A 19,849-nucleotide genomic window follows, 5' to 3' on the forward strand; every position below is an offset into this window, starting at 1 on the left:
TGACCTCTCGTGAGCTCCTATAGTGATCTTTCGTGAGCCCATATAGTGACCTCTCGTGAGCCCCTATAGTGACCTCTCGTGAGCCCCTATAGTGATCTCTCGTGAGCCCCTATAGTGACCTCTCGTGAGCCCCTATAGTAACCTCTCGTGAGCCCCTATAGTGACCTCTCGTGAGCTCCTACAGTGATCTTTTGTGAGCCCCTATAGTGACCTCTCGCGAGCCCCTATAGTGATCTCTCGTCAGCCCCTATAGTGACCTCTTGTGAGCTCCTATAGTGACCTCTCGTGAGCTCCTATAGTGACCTCTCGTGAGCCCCTATAGTGACCTCTCGTGGGCCCCTATAGTGACCTCTCGTGAGCCCCTATAGTGACCTCTCGTGAGCCCCTATAGTGACCTCTCGTGAGCCCCTATAGTGACCTCTCGCGGAGCCCCTATAGACCTATCCTGGAAACCCGGTTGAGAAACTGGTGTAGAGGATGAAGGCGGACACTGCAGTGAGCAAGAACTAACAGTGTGGTCCGCAAGGGGTGACCAGCAACTTACACAGGCCAGGGAGGAGAGGCCAGAGCTCCCCTCTGCTCTGGGGAGATGGGGTCCGGAAGAGAGAGAAGGTCTAGAGGGCTGGAGGTTCTCTAAGACCTCTAAACTAACCAAGAAGGAAATAGCGAGGGGGAAGGGGGAGGAAGTACTCTGTAGATGTACATACGAATAATTGGAAGAAAAGAGAGAGAGAGAGAGAGAGAGAGAGAGAGAGAGAGAGAGAGAGAGAGAGAGAGAGAGAGAGAGAGAGAGAGAGAGAGAGAGAGAGAGAGAGAGAGAACAGAGAAAACAATAAAAGATATATTGTTTTTTATTGTTTACCTAGCCCAAGCGGCAGGATAGGGGGGAAGGAGATAAATAGGTTCTTGGGATGGGTTTAAGGACAGGATAGGGAAGAGGGGAGACACGCTGGGTCTAAGGAGAAAAATGGGTAGATGAGGGGAGATGATGTGTCTTAATTACGATCAAATTAATAAATGCGATCGAATTTCGGGCCAATTAAATGCACTATGGAATTTGCACAAGAGCCTATAAGCTTCAATAGGACCAATTGCCAACATAAAGGAGTTATGGCCCTTTGAACACAGACAAACTAATCGTGTTGTCTTTAGTGCAAACATTTACACGAATGTAATCGGATTATAATCAAATTTCGCGCAATGAACTGAATCCAACACATGTAAGACGGGTTTACGGTGTGGGTGTTTTGACGTGCAAATGGAACGGCTGAGATTATGTCCAGTACATGGGACCGTCTGTCACACTGTCTGTTGTCTGTCACAGGACGAGGCTCTCTCCGTCACACTGTCTGTTGTCTGTCACAGGACGAGGCTCCCTCCGTCACACTGTCTGTTGTCTGTCACAAGACGAGGCTCCCTCCGTCACCTTGTCTGTTGTCTGTCACAAGACGAGGCTCCCTCCGTCACACTGTCTGTTGTCTGTCACAGAACGAGGCTCCCTCCGTCCCACTGTCTGTTGTCTGTCACAAGACGACGCTCCCTCCGTCACCCTGCCTGCTGTCTGTCCCAGAAAATGGCTCCTTTCGTTAACGAGTTCATTATTTAAACATTTGTTTTATCCAAAGCTTGCTCTTGTCATTTCAATGTCATGTACCTTCAGTAATTATGTCCTGACTTTACTGTTAAACAGTATTGATTGACTTGGATAACGGCAGGAGATGTTGACCTCTATGTTGGCTGTACCCCACCCCCCCCCTGCCCCTTCCACTGGTGGCTGGCTGTACCACCTGCCCCTTCCACTGTTGGCTGGCTGTACCCCCTGCCCCTTCCACTGGTGGCTGGCTGTACCCCCTGCCCCTTCCACTGGCGGCTGGCTGTACCCCCTGCCCCTTCTACAATTGGCTGGCTGTACCCCCTGCCCCTTCCACTAGTGGCTGGCTGTACCCCCTGCCCCTTCCACTGGTGGCTGGCTGTACCCCCTGCCCCTTCCACTGGTGGCTGGCTGTACCCCCGGCCCCTTCCACTGGTGGCTGGCTGTACCCCCGGCCCCTTCCACTGGTGGCTGGCTGTACCCCCTGCCCCTTCCACTGGTGGCTGGCTGTACCCCCTGCCCCTTCCACTGGTGGCTTGCTGTACCCCCTGCCCCTTCCACTGGTGGTTGCCTGTACTCCCTGCCCCTTCCACTGGTGGCTGGCTGTAGCCCCTGCCCCTTCCACTGGTGGCTGGCTGTACCCCCTGCCCCTTCCACTGGTGGCTGGCTGTACCCCCTGCCCCTTCCACTGGTGGCTGGCTGTACCCCCTGCCCCTTCCACTGGTGGCTGGCTGTACCCCCTGCCCTTCCACTGGTGGCTGGCTGTACCCCCTGCCCCTTCCACTGGTGGCTGGCTGTACTCCCTGCCCCTTCTACTGATGACTGGCTGTACCCCCTGCCCCTTCCACTGGTGGGTGACTGTACCCCCTGCCCCTTCCACTGATGGCTGGCTGTACCCCCTGCCCCTTCAACTGGTGGCTGGCTGTACCCCCCTGCCCCTTCCACTGGTGGCTGGCTGTACTCCCCCTGCCCCTTCCACTGGTGGCTGGCTGTACCCCCCCTGCCCCTTCCACTGGTGGTTGGCTGTACCCCTGCCCCTTTCACTGGTGGCTGGCTGTACCTCCTGCCCCTTCCACTAGTGACTGGCTGTACCTCCTGCCCCTTTCGCTGTTGGCTGGCTGTACCCCCTGCCCCTTCCATTAGTGACTGGCTGTACCCCCTGCCCCTTCCACTGGTGGCTGGCTGTTCTCCCTGCCCCTTCCACTGGTGGCTGGCTGTACCCCCTGCCCCTTCCACTGGTGGCTGGCTGTACCCCCCCTGCCCCTTCCACAGGTGGTTGGCTGTACCCCCTGCCCCTTCCACTGGTGGCTGGCTGTACCCCCTGCTCCTTTCACTGGGGGCTGGCTGAACCTCCTGCCCCTTCCACTGGTGGTTGGCTGTACCCCCTGCCCCTTCCACTAGTGACTGGCTGTACCCCCTGCCCCTTCCACTAGTGACTGGCTGTACCCCCTGCCCCTTCCACTAGTGACTGGCTGTACCCTCTGCCCCTTCCACTGGTGGCTGGTTGTACCCCCTACCCCTTCCACTAGTGACTGGCTGTACCCCCTGCCCTTTCCACTGGTGGCTGGCTGTACCCACCAATGCCCCTTCCACTATAGTGTCTGGCTGTACCCCCTACCCCTTCCACTGGTGGCTGGCTGTACCCCCCTGCCCTTTCCACAGGTGGCTGGCTGTACCCACCCCTGCCCCTTCCACTTGTGACTGGCTGTACCCCCTACCCCTTCCACTGGTGGTTGGCTGTACCCCCTGCCCCTTCCACTGGTGGTTTGCTGTACCTCATGCCCCCTTCCACTGGTGGCTGGCTGTACCCCCTACCCCTTCCACTGGTAGCTGGCTGTACCCCCTGCCCTTTCCACTGGTGGCTGGCTGTACCCCCTGCCCTTTCCACTGGGGGTTGGCTGTACCCCCTGCCCCTTTCACTGGTGGTTTCCTGTACCTCATGCCCCCTTCCACTGGTGGCTGGCTGTAACCCCCTACCCCTTCCACTGGTAGCTGGCTGTACCCCCTGCTCCTTCCACTGGTGGCTGGCTGTACCCCCTGCCCTTTCCACTGGTGGCTGGCTGTAGCCCCTGCCCCTTCCACTGGTAGCTGGCTGTACCCCCCCTGCCCTTTCCACTGGTGGTTGGCTGTACCCCCTGCCCTTTGCACTGGGTGTTGGCTGTATCCCCTACCCCTTCTACTGGTGGCTGGCTGTACCCCCTGCCTCTTCCACTGGTGGCTGGCTGTACCCCCTGCCCTTTCCACTGGGGGTTGGCTGTACCCTCTGCCCCCTTCCACTGGTGGCTGGCTGTACCCCCTACCCCTTCCACTGGTTGTTTGCTGTACCTCATGCCCCCCTTCCACTGGTGGCTGGCTGTACCCCCTACCCCTTCCACTGGTAGCTGGCTGTACCCCCTGCCCTTTCAACTGGTGGCTGGCTGTACCCCCTGCCCCTTCCACTGGTGGCTGGCTGTACCCCCTGCCCTTTCCACTGGTGGCTGGCTGTACCCCCTGCCCCTTCCACTGGTAGCTGGCTATACCCCCTGCCCTTTCCACTGGTGGTTGGCTGTACTCCCTGCCCCTTCCACTGGTGGCTGACTGTACCCCCTGCCCTTTCCACTGGTGGCTGGCTGTACCCCCTGCCCCTTCCACTGGTAGCTGGCTGTACCCCCTGCCCTTTCCACTGGTGGCTGGCTGTACCTTCTGCCCCTTCCACTGGTAGCTGGCTGTACCCCCTACCCCTTCCACTGGTGGCTGGCTGTACCACCGGCCCTTTCCACTGGTGGTTGGCTGTACCCCCTGCCCCTTCCACTGGTGGTTTGCTGTACCTCATGCCCCCTTCCACTGGTGGCTGGCTGTACCCCCTTACCCCTTCCACTGGTAGCTGGCTGTACCCCCTGCCCCTTCCACTGGTGGCTGGCTGTACCCACCCCTGCCCCTTCCACTGGTGGCTGGCTGTACCCCCTACCCCTTCCACTGGTAGCTGGCTGTACCCCCTGCCCCTTCCACTGGTGGCTGGCTGTACCCCCTGCCCTTTCCACTGGTGGCTGGCTGTACCCCCTGCCCTTTCCACTGGTGGCTGGCTGTACCCCCTGCCCTTTCCACTGGTGGCTGGCTGTACCCCCTGCCCCTTCCACTGGTGGCTGGCTGTACCCCCGGCCCCTTCCACTAGTAGCTGGCTGTACCCCCTGCCCTTCCACTGGTGGCTGGCTGTACCCCCGGCCCCTTCCACTGGTGGCTGGCTGTACCCCCGGCCCCTTCCACTGGTGGCTGGCTGTACCCCCTGCCCCTTCTACAATTGGCTGGCTGTACCCCCTGCCCCTTCCACTAGTGGCTGGCTGTACCCCCTGCCCCTTCCACTGGTGGCTGGCTGTACCCCCTGCCCCTTCCACTGGTGGCTGGCTGTACCCCCGGCCCCTTCCACTGGTGGCTGGCTGTACCCCCGGCCCCTTCCACTGGTGGCTGGCTGTACCCCCTGCCCCTTCCACTGGTGGCTGGCTGTACCCCCTGCCCCTTCCACTGGTGGCTTGCTGTACCCCCTGCCCCTTCCACTGGTGGTTGCCTGTACTCCCTGCCCCTTCCACTGGTGGCTGGCTGTAGCCCCTGCCCCTTCCACTGGTGGCTGGCTGTACCCCCTGCCCCTTCCACTGGTGGCTGGCTGTACCCCCTGCCCCTTCCACTGGTGGCTGGCTGTACCCCCTGCCCCTTCCACTGGTGGCTGGCTGTACCCCCTGCCCTTCCACTGGTGGCTGGCTGTACCCCCTGCCCCATCCACTGGTGGCTGGCTGTACTCCCTGCCCCTTCTACTGATGACTGGCTGTACCCCCTGCCCCTTCCACTGGTGGGTGACTGTACCCCCTGCCCCTTCCACTGATGGCTGGCTGTACCCCCTGCCCCTTCAACTGGTGGCTGGCTGTACCCCCCTGCCCCTTCCACTGGTGGCTGGCTGTACTCCCCCTGCCCCTTCCACTGGTGGCTGGCTGTACCCCCCCTGCCCCTTCCACTGGTGGTTGGCTGTACCCCTGCCCCTTTCACTGGTGGCTGGCTGTACCTCCTGCCCCTTCCACTAGTGACTGGCTGTACCTCCTGCCCCTTTCGCTGTTGGCTGGCTGTACCCCCTGCCCCTTCCATTAGTGACTGGCTGTACCCCCTGCCCCTTCCACTGGTGGCTGGCTGTTCTCCCTGCCCCTTCCACTGGTGGCTGGCTGTACCCCCTGCCCCTTCCACTGGTGGCTGGCTGTACCCCCCCTGCCCCTTCCACAGGTGGTTGGCTGTACCCCCTGCCCCTTCCACTGGTGGCTGGCTGTACCCCCTGCTCCTTTCACTGGGGGCTGGCTGAACCTCCTGCCCCTTCCACTGGTGGTTGGCTGTACCCCCTGCCCCTTCCACTAGTGACTGGCTGTACCCCCTGCCCCTTCCACTAGTGACTGGCTGTACCCCCTGCCCCTTCCACTAGTGACTGGCTGTACCCTCTGCCCCTTCCACTGGTGGCTGGTTGTACCCCCTACCCCTTCCACTAGTGACTGGCTGTACCCCCTGCCCTTTCCACTGGTGGCTGGCTGTACCCACCAATGCCCCTTCCACTATAGTGTCTGGCTGTACCCCCTACCCCTTCCACTGGTGGCTGGCTGTACCCCCCTGCCCTTTCCACAGGTGGCTGGCTGTACCCACCCCTGCCCCTTCCACTTGTGACTGGCTGTACCCCCTACCCCTTCCACTGGTGGTTGGCTGTACCCCCTGCCCCTTCCACTGGTGGTTTGCTGTACCTCATGCCCCCTTCCACTGGTGGCTGGCTGTACCCCCTACCCCTTCCACTGGTAGCTGGCTGTACCCCCTGCCCTTTCCACTGGTGGCTGGCTGTACCCCCTGCCCTTTCCACTGGGGGTTGGCTGTACCCCCTGCCCCTTTCACTGGTGGTTTCCTGTACCTCATGCCCCCTTCCACTGGTGGCTGGCTGTAACCCCCTACCCCTTCCACTGGTAGCTGGCTGTACCCCCTGCTCCTTCCACTGGTGGCTGGCTGTACCCCCTGCCCTTTCCACTGGTGGCTGGCTGTAGCCCCTGCCCCTTCCACTGGTAGCTGGCTGTACCCCCCCTGCCCTTTCCACTGGTGGTTGGCTGTACCCCCTGCCCTTTGCACTGGGTGTTGGCTGTATCCCCTACCCCTTCTACTGGTGGCTGGCTGTACCCCCTGCCTCTTCCACTGGTGGCTGGCTGTACCCCCTGCCCTTTCCACTGGGGGTTGGCTGTACCCTCTGCCCCCTTCCACTGGTGGCTGGCTGTACCCCCTACCCCTTCCACTGGTTGTTTGCTGTACCTCATGCCCCCCTTCCACTGGTGGCTGGCTGTACCCCCTACCCCTTCCACTGGTAGCTGGCTGTACCCCCTGCCCTTTCAACTGGTGGCTGGCTGTACCCCCTGCCCCTTCCACTGGTGGCTGGCTGTACCCCCTGCCCTTTCCACTGGTGGCTGGCTGTACCCCCTGCCCCTTCCACTGGTAGCTGGCTATACCCCCTGCCCTTTCCACTGGTGGTTGGCTGTACTCCCTGCCCCTTCCACTGGTGGCTGACTGTACCCCCTGCCCTTTCCACTGGTGGCTGGCTGTACCCCCTGCCCCTTCCACTGGTAGCTGGCTGTACCCCCTGCCCTTTCCACTGGTGGCTGGCTGTACCTTCTGCCCCTTCCACTGGTAGCTGGCTGTACCCCCTACCCCTTCCACTGGTGGCTGGCTGTACCACCGGCCCTTTCCACTGGTGGTTGGCTGTACCCCCTGCCCCTTCCACTGGTGGTTTGCTGTACCTCATGCCCCCTTCCACTGGTGGCTGGCTGTACCCCCTTACCCCTTCCACTGGTAGCTGGCTGTACCCCCTGCCCCTTCCACTGGTGGCTGGCTGTACCCACCCCTGCCCCTTCCACTGGTGGCTGGCTGTACCCCCTACCCCTTCCACTGGTAGCTGGCTGTACCCCCTGCCCCTTCCACTGGTGGCTGGCTGTACCCCCTGCCCTTTCCACTGGTGGCTGGCTGTACCCCCTGCCCTTTCCACTGGTGGCTGGCTGTACCCCCTGCCCTTTCCACTGGTGGCTGGCTGTACCCCCTGCCCCTTCCACTGGTGGCTGGCTGTACCCCCGGCCCCTTCCACTAGTAGCTGGCTGTACCCCCTGCCCTTCCACTGGTGGCTGGCTGTACCCCCGGCCCCTTCCACTGGTGGCTGGCTGTACCCCCGGCCCCTTCCACTGGTGGCTGGCTGTACCCCCGGCCCATTCCACTGGTGGCTGGCTGTACCCCCTGCCCCTTCCTCTGGTGGCTGGCTGTACCCGCAGCCCCTTCCACTGGTGGCTGGCTGTACCCCCTGCCCCTTCCACTGGTGGCTGGCTGTACCCCCGGCCCCTTCCACTGGTGGCTGGCTGTACCCCCGGCCCCTTCCACTAGTAGCTGGCTGTACCCCCTGCCCCTTTCACTGGTGGCTGGCTGTACCCCCAGCCCCTTTCACTGGTGGCTGGCTGTACCCCCTGCCCCTTCCACTAGTAGCTGGCTGTACCCCCTGCCCCTTCCACTGGTGGCTGGCTGTAACCTCCCTCCTTACCCTTTCCAAAGCACAACACAGCATCATAACAGTGGAGTGTTGTGGGGGAGACGTAGGGTAGAGAACAAGAATATAGAGTGGAGGGAGAGATAATGTGAGGGGATGAACAGAGGGAATTAGGAGGGGAGAGGGATTAAAGTGCGGTGGGCAGAGGGGGGACGAATGGAGGAGGAGGAGGAGGAAGGGAGAGCAAATGAAGACAGCAGGGAGGGGGAGCAGAGGACGAGCGACCACCCAACTTTAAAATAATTTAGTGTACCCTTGGTGAGGCGTGACGTGTCCTGTGTGTTGTGTGGGTCTATGTGTGTACACCTGTGACACGTCTTAGTCAGGTGTGTGCGTCGGTGTCAGGTGTGAGGCGGTGTCAGGTGTGTGTGTCGGTGTCAGGTGTGAGGCGGTGTCAGGTGTATTTGACACACACCTGACTTAACTGTCAGGTGTGTGTCGGTGTCAGGTGCGTGTCGGTGTTAGGTGTGTGTTGGTGTCAGGTGTGTATCAGTGTCAGGTGTGTGTCGATGTCAGGTGTGTGTCGGTCAGGTGTGTGTCGGTGTAAGGTTTGTGTCAGTGTCAGGTGTGTGTCGGTGTCAGGTGTGTGTCAGTTCCAGGTGTGTGTCATGAGTGTGTCAGTTCCAGGTGTGTATCATGTGTGTCAGTGTCAGGTGTGTGTCAGGTATGTGCCAGATTCAGGTGTGTGTCGGAGCCAGATGTGTCGGCGCCAGATGTGTCGGTGTCATGTGTGTGTCAGTGTCAGGTGTGTGTTGATGTCAGGTGGTTCCGGTGTCAGGTGTGTGTGTTGGTGTCAGGTGTGTGTCGGTGTCAGGTGTGTGTCGGTGTCAGGTGTGTGTCGCAGGTGTGTGTCAGTGTCAGGTGTGTGTTGGTGTCAGGTGTGTATATCGGTGTCAGGTGTGTGTCGGTGTCAGATGTGTGTGTCGGTGTCAACTGTGTGTCCGTGTCAGATGTGTGTGTCGGTGTCAGGTGTGTGACCGTGTCAGGTGTGTGTCAGTATCAGGTGTGTCAGATGTGTGTCAGGTGTGTGTCGGTGTCAGGTGTGTCGGTGTCAGGTGTGTATCGGTGTCAGGTGTGTGTCGGTGTCAGGTGTGTGTCAGTGTCAGGTGTGTTAGTGTCAGGTGTGTGTCAGTGGCAGGTGTGTGTCAGTGTCAGGTGTGTGTCAGGCGTGTGTTAGTGTCAGGTGTGTATCAGTGTCAGTTGTGTGTCAGTGTCAGGTGTGTGTTGCTGTCAGGTATGTGTCGGTGTCAGGTGTGTGTCAGTGTCAGGTGACGTGTCAGTGTCAGGTGTGTGTCGGTGTCAGGTGTGCTACAGTGTCAGGTGTGTGTCGGTGTCAAGTGTGTGTCGGTGTCAAGTGTGTGTCAGGTGTGTGTCGGTGTCAGGTGTGCTTCATGTAGTGGGACTCCTTGCTTTTGTTACACATGTGTCTCGCGTTAGCTCCTTTGTCTGGCGTAGGTCGACTGGCTGGTGGCACTGGTCGAGGGCGTGCTGGTGGCACTGGTCTAGGGCGTGCTGGTGGCACTGGTCGAGGGCGTGCTGGTGGCACTGGTCTAGGGCGTGCTGGTGGCACTGGTCTAGGGCGTGCTGGTGGCACTGGTCTAGGGCGTGCTGGTGGCACTGGTCGAGGGCGTGTTGGTGGCACTGGTCGAGGGCGTGCTGGTGGCACTGGTCTAGGGCGTGCTGGTGGCACTGGTCTAGGGCGTGCTGGTGGCACTGGTCGAGGGCGTGTTGGTGGCACTGGTCGAGGGCGTGCTGGTGGCACTGGTCGAGGGCGTGCTGGTGGCACTGGTCGAGGGCGTGCTGGTGGCACTGGTCGACACTGTGGGTGTGGGGTGACTGCTCTGTCTATTTGTGACCCCACATCAGGTGGGGATCTGACCTCGCACGTGATTGGTCGTCGGAAACTCATTTACAAATTGATTGGTTTGTTGGGGGAGTAATATGAGAAGGTGATTGGGTCATTGGAGTGTAATCACCTGTCTCTGATAGGATCACAAATAATGGGTGTGTATGTAACTGTATTTAGCCAGAGTGAGAGACTTGAGCATGGCAGTGATTGATTAAGATGAGACGTGGTTGACTTGGCCAAGATGGGGTTAACTGGTCTAGGGTGTGGTTGACTTAGTCAAGATGAGGTTAACTGGTCTAGGGTGTGGTTGACTTAGTCAAGATGAGGTTAACTGGTCTAGGGTGTGGTTGACTTAGCCAAGATGAGGTTAACTGGTCTAGTGTGTGGTTGATCTAGTCAAGATGTGCCTTACTGGTAGAGGTCGTGAAGGAGTTACAACTACGGGCTCACCATAGCCCGTGCTACTTTGAACTTTTTGTTCCAGGTATGGAATCTTAAACAACAACATCGTGAATGAGTTAGCCAAGCCTGTGAGGATGCCACTAGGAGCAGAGATGTTGAACACTGGTAACAATGGCTACATGATTTACAGAGATGCAATTTAATGCAGTTGTGGGGTTCTGGGCATAAGTAATGCTAACATATACAAGATATCAACTGAGCAACATTGAAGGGACTAAATTTGATTGCGATAAATGTATCGCAAACAATCACGACTCCCAATGGTTGCGAGTCATCATTAGTACAGATCTTAACTGAAGACATAAATTCGTTAATGCTTGAAATAGGGCGAGTGACACCTGGATGGATGTCTGGATGAGCTTGTCATTAAACAATAATGTCATCCGTCATCCTGATCTGGGGCCATATTCACGAAGTAGTTACGCAAGTACTTACGAACGTGTACATCTTTCCTCAATCTTTGACAACTTTGGTTACATTTATTAAACAGTTTACAAGCACGAAAACTTCCTAATCCACTGTTGTTATAGTAATAAACAGCCTCCTGGTGCTGCGGAGCTCATTAACTATTGAATAATTGTAAACAAAGCCGCCAAAGATTGAGAAAAGATGGACAGGTTTCGTAAGTGCTTGCGTATCCAACCCGTCCTCTTAAAAATAACGTCACTTTTGGCTCGTATGCGCGCTATGGCCAAATTTGGACGTAATTTGAAATGAAATCGACTCACAAAAGTGACATTCTGTTCCGTTTTCTATTTGAGTCGTCCGGCGTACGCGCAGAGGTTATGAGGGGACACTTTCAATTAACGTTTTTCATAACGTTTTGAAACTTTTTGAGAATTTCCTGCCCACCTAACCTATCAGAGGACCCTTAACTTACTGTTGTTGAAAAAAAATCCCAAACTTATTTTCATTTTTTTTTCATTTTCAAATTACGTCCAAATTCGGCCATACGGGCAAACGGCCAAAAGCGACGTTCTTTTTAGAGGACAGGTTGGCGTACCTGCTTCGTAAATCTTGCCCCTGGCCCTAATTAACCCACTGATATGATGTAGTTTAATGAGTGACCAGATGCAATGGAATGGACGTTAATGGTCTTGAGAGAGAGTAGAGAAGGATGATGAAGGTAGTAGGCATCCATCAGTCTCAGGAGACAATGGAGTTGCGCTCTTGGTGTCGGTCTGGAGTGGCCTCACCAGGGCGCAAAGCCAGGGTAGGTTGATTCGGGGGAGAAGCTGTTACCCATGCAGCAGGTCCCCCCTCTCCACGGCGCTGAAAGTCTCCAATGGAAAGGCACACGCCAATACGATTGGTTCCAGCGCCGTCGCAGGAACTGTGAGTTCCGGGGTTGACCTCGAAGTTGGTGAAGAAGGGCACAGGGACCTCCAACCCCGGAGACCGCCGTGGTCGGGGCCGGACAAGAACCACCCCATCAAGGGTATGAACGACCCCAGCCTCCTGAAGCAGAGCCTGGGCCGCACGAGCCCCGGGAGGTGGACGTCCCGGTCCCGCACCTACGGGTTCCAGACATGGATCGTCACAACCCCTTTTCACCCGAGGCCGGCCTCCTTCAAGACCAAGTAGAAGGAAGGAAGAGTGATAATTATTAAATACAACAATTATTATTATGATAATTATTATAATAATAATTGTAAATATTATATTTCAACAATGTAATGTAATTCAACCAAAGATTAGAGTCGGGGCCCAAGAACTGAAGCTTAAACACTGTAAGGTGTAAAGCCAAAGGAGCTAACAAAATTTTTATCTATTTTCTGAATCTAAACTTACCCAATTTGTATCTATTGTTTCATATTAGCATATTTCACACCTTGCAGGTATACCCTTCATCTATCCATACAATCATTTGTATACTTTACTTACTTCCCCCTTACTCTTTACCTGCAAGGAGGGTAAACTAATCTCTCTTCGTAAGAGAGGGTAATCCCAGGCATTATCACCCTCTCTTATTAGTTTACCCTCCTTGCAGGTAAAGAGTAAGGGAGAAGTAAGTAAAGTATACAAATGATTGTATGGATAGATCAAGGGTATACCTGCAAGGTGTGAAATATGCTAATATGAAACAATAGATACAAATTGGGTAAGTTAGATTCAGAAAATAGATAAAAATTTTGTTAGCTCCTTTGGCTTTACACCTTACAGTGTTTATGCTTCAGTTCTTGGGCCCCGACTCTAATCTTTGGTTGACTTACATTACATTGTTGATACATAATATACATAGTTTTTGATATCGGGAGGAGGGTCCTCCCAGTACACACACTCTGGTAGCTTGTCCACTCTTGGACCTCCCAGTACACACACTCTGGTAGCTTGTCCACTCTGGGGCCTCCCAGTACACACACTCTGGGGCCTCCCAGTACACACACTCTGGGACCTCCCAGTACACACACACTCTGGGGCCTCCCAGTACACACACTCTGGGGCCTCCCAGTACACACACTCTGGGGCCTCCCAGTACACACACTCTGGGGCCACCCAGTACACACACTCTGGGGCCTCCCAGTACACACACTCTGGGGCCCTCCCAGTACACACACTCTGGGGCCCTCCCAGTACACACACTCTGGGGCCCTCCCAGTACACACACTCTTGGATCTCCCAGTACACACACTCTGGGGCCACCCAGTACACACACTCTGGGGCCTCCCAGTACACACACTCTGGGGCCCTCCCAGTACACACACTCTGGGGCCCTCCCAGTACACACACTCTTGGACCTCCCAGTACACACACTCTGGGACCTCCCAGTACACACACTCTGGGGCCTCCCAATACACACACTCTGGGGCCTCCCAATACACACACTCTTGGGCCTTCCAGTACACACACTCTGGGGCCTCCCAATACACACACTCTGGGGCCTCCCAATACACACACTCTGGGGCCCTCCCAGTACACACACTCTGGGGCCCTCCCAGTACACACACTCTTGGATCTCCCAGTACACACACTCTGGGACCTCCCAGTGCACACACTCTGGGGCCTCCCAGTACACACACTCTGGGGCCTCCCAATACACACACTCTGGGGCCTCCCAGTACACACACTCTGGGGCCTCCCAGTACACACACTCTGGGGCCTCCCAATACACACACTCTGGGGCCTCCCAGTACACACACTCTGGGGCCTCCCAGTACACACACTCTTGGACCTCCCAGTACACACACTCTGGGGCCTCCCAGTACACACACTCTAGGGCCTCCCAGTACACACACTCTGGGGCCTCCCAGTACACACACTCTGGGGCCTCCCAGTACACACACTCTGGGTCCTACCAGTACACACGCTCTGGGGCCTCCCAGTACACACACTCTGGGGCCTCCCAGTACACACACTCTGGGTCCTACCAGTACACACACTCTGGGGCCTCCCAGTACATACACTCTGGGGCCTCCCAGTACACACACTCTGGGGCCTCCCAGTACACACACTCTAGGGCTTCCCAGTACACTCACTCTGGGGCCTCCCAGTACACACACTCTGGGGCCTCCCAGTACACACACTCTGGGGCCTCCCAATACACACACTCTGGGGCCTCCCAGTACACACACTCTGGGGCCTCCCAGTACACACACTCTTGGACCTCCCAGTACACACACTCTGGGGCCTCCCAGTACACACACTCTAGGGCCTCCCAGTACACACACTCTGGGGCCTCCCAGTACACACACTCTGGGGCCTCCCAGTACACACACTCTGGGTCCTACCAGTACACACGCTCTGGGGCCTCCCAGTACACACACTCTGGGGCCTCCCAGTACACACACTCTGGGTCCTACCAGTACACACACTCTGGGGCCTCCCAGTACACACACTCTGGGGCCTCCCAGTACACACACTCTGGGGCCTCCCAGTACACACACTCTGGGGCCTCCCAGTACACACACTCTGGGGCCTCCCAGTACACACACTCTGGGTCCTACCAGTACACACGCTCTGGGGCCTCCCAGTACACACACTCTGGGTCCTACCAGTACACACGCTCTGGGGCCTCCCAGTACACACACTCTGGGGCCTCCCAGTACACACACTCTGGGTCCTACCAGTACACACACTCTGGGGCCTCCCAGTACACACACTCTGGGGCCTCCCAGTACACACACTCTGGGGCCTCCCAGTACACACACTCTGGGGCTTCCCAGTACACACACTCTGGGGCCTCCCAGTACACACACTCTGGGGTTCTCCCAGTACGCACACTCTGGTAGCCTTGTCCACTCTGTTTACACTCAGGAGTATTTGATAGATCGCGATTGCGACGGAAAGGGAGGAGAAGAGGGGAAGGTAAGAGGGGAAGGGAAGAGGGGAAGGGAAGAGGGGTGATGTGGGGAGAGGGGAGGTATGGGAGTGTGGGGAAAGAAGGTAAGGAAACTATCTGGAGAAAGCGCCAAGTCATTACGACTATAGATCCTTTGTAAGGGTTCAGAATAAAGATTGGGGATGGGACGGGGATTAGGGGGATGGGACGGGGATTAGGAGGATGGGACGGGAGGAGAGACGGACTATCCCGGACACCGCCGGTTGTATTAGTATTGTATTTGTGAACATTAGTATGAAAAACGTAGGATAGTTTAGGGGTAATAAGGCCGCCACTGAACTAACACATAAACGCTCCACCTGACCCAGGCTGTGGGTGTAGAAGGGAGAAGTGTACTCACCTATTTGTGCTTGCGGGGGTTGAGCTCTGGCTCTTTGGTCCCGCCTCTCAACTGTCAATCAAGTGTGCTCTGTTACAGGTGAGAATGTGAGGGACTCCCGTTAAACGTTGTGTAAAGGGTTCCTAAGAGGTACGGAAGACTTTCGTATTCCACATGATATAAGTTATATTAGAATGCACCAGCGACATATAATATAGTGGGGTGTGGGGAGGGGGGGGGGAGGGGAGTGTGCATCCCGGTGTAAATGTTCACTTAAGTGTGTTGGGGAGCGAGGGTCCGGCCAGAGGAGTCGAAGAGGGCAAACTGCTCCATTGGAGGGAAGTGGGAACCATCACTGAAGAGAATCACAGCAGCAAAGTGGGAGGTCCAGAGGGCTGGTTAGCTCGATGGTCTCACAGGGGGGGGGGGTGAGGGGATAGGGGGGTAGGAGGATAGGGGGGGTGAGGGAAACTTACTGGATAGATAGGTCTACATAGTCCTGCAGAAGTAGATAGAGGGGGATATGTCCAGATCTTGGCGCCCGAGATCCTGGGGTCTGCAGTTCAAGTGAATGTATTTTTGTCTGGTCTATTAAGCCACAGATTAGATCAGGATGTTATAACACTGAGAGGTGTACCTTATTTCTCGGTGTATATAGACTGAGTTTACTTTATCCGTGAACATAGTCCAGGAGTAAAGTGTACTTGTTGGTTGGTGAGTAAGTCAGTGTGGTGACCTCAGTAACCCTCCAGAGGCTGACACACCACAAGCCGAACACCAAGCAGATTGGAGAAGGGATCCGCAGTGTAGCGGGGCCGATCAGTTATGTTAAGGGAATAACATTGGCCTCGGGGGGGGGGGGGGGGTCACGTTACGAGCAGAATGAGTAGTTTGAGACTGTGAGCCATGTGAATGAGATCCTGTGATGGCTATTGAGGCCGGGCGGTATGAAGGATCTGTCTACTAGGAATCAGTGCTGGGATAGTATCAGGGATCTACTAGCATCATCATTGCCAGTGTAGAAGGTTTTACCTCGTTTTCACATGACGAGAGAATGAGTGGTGTTGTCAGTTGTGTTGTTTGGGCAACCAGGTTCTGGGCTCAGTGTACACGTGTTGTTGCCTGACGCAGGTGTATGTTGCTGCTGTTGTTTTTAGATTCAGCTACTCGGAACAAAACGTTCCAAGTAGCACGGGCTATGGTGAGCCCGTGGTGGACGCACCTGGCACAAGAGCGGGACTGCGTGTGGTGGGGGGCAGGTGTACCTGGTGTGAGGCAGGTGTAGCTGGTGTGGGGCTGGTGTAGCTGGTGTGGGGCGTGTACCTGGTGTGGGGCAGGTGTACCTGGTGTGAGGCAGGTGTACCTGGTGTGGTGCAGGTGTAGCTGATGTGGGGCAGGTGTATCTGGTTTGGAGCAGGTGTAGCTGATGTGGGGCAGGTGTAGCTGGTGTGGGGCAGGTGTAGCTGGTGTGGGGCAGGTGTAGCTGATGTGGGGCAGGTGTACCTGGTTTGGGGCAGGTGTACCTGGTGTGGGGCAGGTGTAGCTGATGTGGGGCAGGTGTACCTGGTTTGGAGCAGGTGTAGCTGGTGTGGGGCAGGTGTAGCTGGTGTGGGGCAGGTGTAGTTGGTGTGGGGCAGGTGTAGCTGGTGTGGGGCAGCTGTACCTGGTGTGGAGCAGGTGTACCTGGTGTGGGGCAGGTGTAGCTGGTGTGGGGCAGGTGTAGCTGGTTTGGAGCAGGTGTAGCTGGTGTGGGGCAGGTGTAGCTGGTGTGAAGCAGGTGTACCTGGTGTGGGGCAGGTGTTACTGGTGTAGGGCAGGTGTTACTGGTGTGGGGCAGGTGTAGCTGGTGTGGGGCAGGTGTACCTGGTGTGGGGCAGGTGTTACTGGTGTAGGGCAGGTGTTACTGGTGTGGGGCAGGTGTAGCTGGTGTGGGGCAGGTGTAGCTGGTGTGGGGCAGGTGTAGCTGGTGTGGGGCAGGTGTAGCTGGTGTGGGGCAGGTGTAGATGGTGTGGGGCAGGTGTAACTGGTGTGAGGCAGGTGTGGTGTGGGACAGGTGTATCACCTCCCCTAATGAACCCCAGGGTTAACTATACACAAAACTTGTTTATAATATAACTTATATTTAAGAAAACATTGTTTTTATTAGTTCTGAAATAGGCCTTTGTGGCCGTATGGTTGTGTTATAAGAGACTGTTGATATATACTTTAAATATGTAAATAGTTACATGAATTTGAGGGCTCAGTTCCTGAGCCCATTATGTCTCTATAACCTTTTCTACTACTGCTCACAGGATGGGTATGGGGTGCATAATAAGTGAACTAAACACACACACAAAAAAAAACGCAAATTGGGGGTGGATATCGTATGTGGCCGCCTGTTGCACGACGTTGCTAAACTGTTGATGGGATTGGTGATTCACCTCAGACGTTGCAGTGTCCTCTCGTTATATTGATTTGTGTGGTAGACATGATGAGTGGTGAGGCGCCACTTGAAGAACCTTTATCTCAGTCAATGTGCTAAGACTGCATCCAGTCTTGGGTGTGACACACAGTATCCGCAGCATTAAGATATCTTTGAGTATGTCAGCGCATTTCTCAAGGTATATATGTAGCCAGTCGAGGCGAAGACTCACCTGATGGCGTATATGTAGTGGAGCTTGGCGAGGTCGGCGTTACCCAGGTCCTTCTGCAGGTTGGCGAAGTTGTAGTGCATCTTGGCGTTGTGGGGCAGCGTCCTCAGGCCCGCCCTGAGCCGTCAGAGAGTGACACACGCATTACAACCATATGGGAAGACGAGGACCAGGTGAGAACACTGTGATTATGAGGTGAGAATCAAGTACTGTACAGACACGAGAGAGAGAGAGAGAGAGAGAGAGAGAGAGAGAGAGAGAGAGAGAGAGAGAGAGAGAGAGAGAGAGAGAGAGAGAGAGAGAGAGAGAAAGAGAGGGAAGCGGGAGAAAAGAACAGAACAGAACAGGGAGGCTATAGGGGAAGAGAAGTTAGAGAGAGGGAGAGGCAAGCCAGCTATATGAAAATACATAATATTATACATTACAGTAAGTATTTAAATAACAAATAAGATCGAAATCTAATTATATAAAATTGATATAAAATATATGACTGTGTATAGAAAGGTTATAGTAAATGTGTGATCAGTGAAATCATGACTTTGGAATCCATTTCTAAGTCTCCAACTTAAATTCAAGAGACTATAGGCTCTGTGCAGTGATTGTTAAGCTCTGATGGTGAGCTCAGAAGGTCAGTTCTGATTATATAGTTAACCAGGAGCTTCCCTTATTATCAGGTACCCACACCATATGCAGTCACTACTAACAAAACAATTGTAGTTAACTACTGTCAGTCATTAACAAGTCAACCATTCACAGTCAGAGTTGTAGCCAAGCAGGTCGTTAGTGTCATCATTACAAACCACATGCATCCCACAATAGTTAGCTTGTCTGTCACCGCTCTTGCCATCTCTCAAGAGTGTATTCAAGAACATGTCTTGCCAGAGATAGCTATGTCCAGTCTATGATATATTCATAGATACCATATTATATACCATATTCATTCATACCTCTATGATATATTCACCCGTTTAAGACGGCCGACGATCAAGGATATATGCGGACGTATATATTTCAAGATGGACGTATATGCTTACAGTACCCAAATGTGCCATAGAGACATTAGAAAGAACTTTTTTTTAGCGTCAGAATGGTTAATAAATGTTGGAGGCAGACTCCATACACATTTTGAAATGTAGATATGAAAGAGCCCAGTAGGCTCAAGAATCTGTACTTTAATTGATTGACAGTTGAGAGGCGGGACCAAAGAGCCAGAGCTCAACCCCCTCAAGCACAACTAGGTGAGTTGGTGTGAGGGATGATCCTGAATACTGCGTAACTAGCGTTAATTGGTAATAACTAGTGATATTACTGCTATTAAAACTTGCTATTACACATCCTGTCTTCCCAATGGGTCGATTTTTGTACGGAATCCACCATTCCGTGGAAAATGCGACGTGTCAGTAACAATGAAACCATCGTGATATTAACGTTTTCGATGCATGGGCCTCGATAGATTAGGTGAAGTGCTTGGGCTTCCCACCTAACCTGCCACAATCCCTTCAGGAATAATCCTAAATCCTTCCCAATCACTAGCAAGACTTACAAGAAGAGCGTCTCCCTGGATTCCCAGTCCCGGTTCCTCTGTAGCGTCCTGCAGGAGGCGGCGACGAGGAGCAGCAGGAGGCAGGGCGCCCTCAGCCGTCCCGCCCGCGAGAGGGCCACGCCCACCAGCACCGCGTAGCCCAGGCTGGAGAAACAAGGACGCAAATTAATTACTCGGGGAGCGAGGGCACGTGTTCAAGTTGTTATTGGCGAGAGGGGAAAGGTGGGAGAAGTTCATGTGGGGGTCGTTGGGGAGGGGGGGGGGGTTAGTCGCTGGCGAGTGTGGGGAGAGGGTGTACACTGGGACCTCGCGGGGGCGTGTACACTGGGACCTCGCGGGGGCGTGTACACTGGGACCTCGCGGGACGTGTACACTGGGACCTCGCGGGACGTGTACACTGGGACCTCGCGGGGCGTGTACACTGGGACCTCGCGGGGGCGTGTACACTGGGACCTCGCGGGGGCGTGTACACTGGGACCCCGCGGGACGTGTACAGAGCGGGACTCCAGCACTAGAGATTACTGGCTGGACTTCTATACTGGGATCTC

At 55.5% G+C, this 19,849-nt stretch overlaps 1 long non-coding RNA gene across 1 annotated transcript in view; it reads right to left on the reverse strand.

The window, feature by feature from the left end:
- LOC123749842 (uncharacterized) overlaps positions 1-19,530 on the reverse strand; it is a 113,506-nt gene extending 93,976 nt beyond the window's left edge. Inside the window, exons 1-2 of the long non-coding RNA XR_011229932.1 lie at positions 19,302-19,530; positions 17,762-17,875 (exon numbers count right to left, since the gene is read on the reverse strand). This is a non-coding gene — a long non-coding RNA (uncharacterized lncRNA). The remainder of the gene's footprint in view (positions 1-17,761; positions 17,876-19,301) is intronic.
- Positions 19,531-19,849: the final 319 nt, after the last annotated feature.

This window comes from Procambarus clarkii, chromosome 4 (genome assembly GCF_040958095.1).
Source record: "Procambarus clarkii isolate CNS0578487 chromosome 4, FALCON_Pclarkii_2.0, whole genome shotgun sequence".
NCBI classification, from domain to species: domain Eukaryota; kingdom Metazoa; phylum Arthropoda; class Malacostraca; order Decapoda; family Cambaridae; genus Procambarus; species Procambarus clarkii.